This window comes from Chrysochloris asiatica, unplaced genomic scaffold (genome assembly GCF_000296735.1).
Source record: "Chrysochloris asiatica unplaced genomic scaffold, ChrAsi1.0 scaffold00333, whole genome shotgun sequence".
Classification (NCBI taxonomy): domain Eukaryota; kingdom Metazoa; phylum Chordata; class Mammalia; order Afrosoricida; family Chrysochloridae; genus Chrysochloris; species Chrysochloris asiatica.
In genome coordinates, this window is record NW_006408851.1 from 2815503 (window position 1) to 2818774 (window position 3272).

Here is a 3272-nt window from a genome sequence, read left to right on the forward strand (position 1 = left end):
TTACTTTACGGCTTGGCCTCTCCCTACATTCCCCAGGGGCCTCTTAGCTTCCCCCTTCACCTCCTTATTCCTCAGGGTGTAGATGAGTGGGTTGAGGGCTGGTGTGACCACGGTGTAGAAGAGTGAGACAAACTTGCCGTGGCCCTGGTTGTAATTGTGCGTGGGTTGCAAGTAGGCTGAGTCGTAGAAGAGGCAGGTAGAAGAGGCAGATGGCTGTCAGATGGGATCCACAGGTGCCCAGCGCTTTCCTGAGGCCCCTGCTGGACCTCATGCCGCCTCGGCGCCATATGAGGCCAGGATGGTGGCGGATGGCACAAGCTGGATGACCACTCGGGCTGCAAACATCTGGCGCTCAGTGCTGTCCCCGCCAACGCCGCAGGTCAGCTTCAGCTGCGCGGGCAGCTCGCGGATGAAGTGGTCCAGCCTGCGGGGCGCGCACAGCAGCCGGGCAGCCAGGAGCGCGGTTTGTGCCGCCCAGTTGGCAAGACCTCCCAGCCTGGAGGCGGTGGCCAGCGAGCGGCACCAGTGCGGCAAGGCGAGTCGGGTGTAGCGCAGCGGGCGGCACACGGCGGCAGCGCTGTCCAGCGCCATCACGGCCAGCAGGACGCACTCGGCAGAGCCTAGGGTCAGCGACGCGCACAGCTGGACCAGGTAGCCGCCACGAGGCAGGCAGCGGACGCCGCCAAGCAGGTTGGCCAGTAGCGGCGGAACCACGCTGCTGACAGAGGAAATAGTACATAGGCGTGTGCAGGCGCGGGTCGCGCACCGCCAGCAGCGCCGAATTGCCCTTCAGCGTCAGGAGGTAGCAGAGAAGCACCAGACCGAAAAGGACAGGATGCAGGGGATGGCCAGTCAGAAAAACCCAGCAGGAAGACGCGCTCCACTGTGCTAAAGTTGACCTAAAGGAGGGAAACTCTCAGAAAATTTGGGAGAACGAAATATAAAAGGGTGGTACTAGCCCTCACAAGTAAAGAAAAACCCAGGATGATGGGGCGAGGTGGAAGAAGGGATGGAAGCATATACAGTGTTTATATTTTGATTATAATCCCTTTCATAGATCTGAACCCTTAATTAAAGAAGATAATACCTATGCCTGTTGTTGTTAAGTGCTGTGGAGTCGGTTCTGATTCATAGTGAGCCTTTATAGGGTTTCCAAGAAGTGGCTGGTGGGTTTGAACCCATGACTTTGCAGTTAAAACGGTCCAATGCTTATCCTACAGCACCCACCCGGGACTCCATGTGTGAATATACTTTGTTTTATATGTTTACAAGATCCTATGGGATAGGATTTTGTCATGGTGCTGTAGGATAAGCACTGGGCTGCTAACCATAAGGGTGGTGGTTCAAACTCACCAACTGCTTCTTGGAAACCCTCTGCTGGGTCACTGTGAGTTGAACCGACTGGACAACACTTATCAACTGTAACATGGGGTAGCTAGCTATGAGTTGGAATGACTGCAAGGCAGTGGGTTTGGTTCTAGATTTATAAGGAAGATAAGAAACCCTGTTGGCACAATGGTTAAGTCCTTGGCTGCTAACCAGAGAGTATGCAGTTCAACCTACCAGCTGCTCAGCAGAGAGAGATGTGGCAGTCTGCGTCTATAAAGTTTTACAGCCTCGGAAACCTTGTGGGACAGTGCTGCTCTGTCTCTATGAGTCAGTATCAATGCCACGGCTACAGGTTAATTTTTATTAGTTTTTTTATGAGGAAGATAGAACCTCCGTTTTATAGAGGCCACAGCTACCCTACATCTCCGTGATACTTTGTATTAGAACATGTCTGATTTCCAAATCAATGCCCTTTCAGTTGCCTCCCTGGTTCTGGTTATACTCGTGGGGGCCCAAAGAGAAATTGAATTTCCCTCCCACATGACAGACCTATGGATAGTTGAGGACAGAGCTGACTCTGAGTCTTTGAAAGTGTGTGGTGCCTAAAAATAAATGCAATTCCCTAGGCTTGAAGTCCTGGTGTAACACTGTTAGGATAAGCACTGGATGCCCAATTGCAAGGTTGGCAGTTCAAACCCACCATCCATTTATGAGAAACCCTGCACAGGGAAACTATGAGTCTGGATGGCACTTAACAACAACAACAGCAACAACCCTAGGCTTGGTCTAACCAATATGTGGCAGATCAAAACCATAACCTCCCTTGTTTCAGCTCTTCTGCTTCTAAGAATGCAGCCCATTATTCTGCTGACTCCTAATGCCTAAACTGTGATGAATAGAGACTGCTTCTAATGCCCATGCCTCTCCTCTTGTAAGACCTAGTGTGATGATCATTGTCAGCACAGATCTGAGCATATCTTGTTGTTGTTGTTGTTAGGTGCCATCGAGTTGGCACCAACTCATAGTGACCTTATGCACAGCAGAACGAAACAATGTCCGATCCTGGGCCAACCTCACTACTGTTGCCACGCTTGAGTCCCTCGATGCTGCCACCTGGCCAGTCCATCTCATTGGGGGTCTTCCTCTTTTTTTCTGACCCTCTGTCTTACCAAATATGACATCCTTCTCCAGTGACTGTTCCCTCCTGACAATATGTCCAAAGTATGAGAAATGAAGTTTGGCCATCTTGTCCTCCAAGGAGCACTCTGGCTGCACTTCTTCCAAAACGTATCTATTGTTTCTTTTGGCAGTCCATGGCAACAAAGCATATCTACCAGCCTTTAAATCAAGAATCAGTGGATACAGAAAAAGACACTAAACCAGAAAAAGGGAGACCCAAGCTGCCATTAGCTAGTTATTTGACATGGGACACTTCATGTCTCTATGCCTTAGTTTTTTCAATATGAAACAATTGGTACCTGTTTGCTGACAGCTATCGTGTAGCACTGTGGGGTAAGTATGGACTGCCTATACAAGGTCACTATGAGTCATAACCAACTCGATGACACTTAACCACTACTATAAATATAAGGATAACATTTTAGACTTCACATTAATTATTCTTAATGTGAAACCCATAATCCTGAAAATTTTTATTCATCATGGGAAAACAAACCCTCCTCAAAATATTACATTTATATGGGTTGAGGCCTCACTTTGTTGTCTACTGTTCAGTTGCGTATGACTCATAGCAGTCAGCTAGTGACCCACCTTCCTTTCAGTGCTTAAACATTTGTGATACCAGGACTTTGTTAGCCTCACAAGGAAGAGCAAATATTAATACTGTGGTTAAGAACAAAGATCTGGACCCAGATTGTCTAGGTTTGCATCTAGGATTCTGCCGTTTCCAAGCTGAGCAAATGTGATATTATTAACCTGTTTGT

General features: G+C 48.6%; 1 pseudogene; it reads right to left on the reverse strand.

Annotated features, from left to right (window-relative positions):
- Positions 1-899, reverse strand: LOC102829807 (annotated as a pseudogene).
- Between the last annotated feature and the right edge of the window lie 2373 nt (positions 900-3272).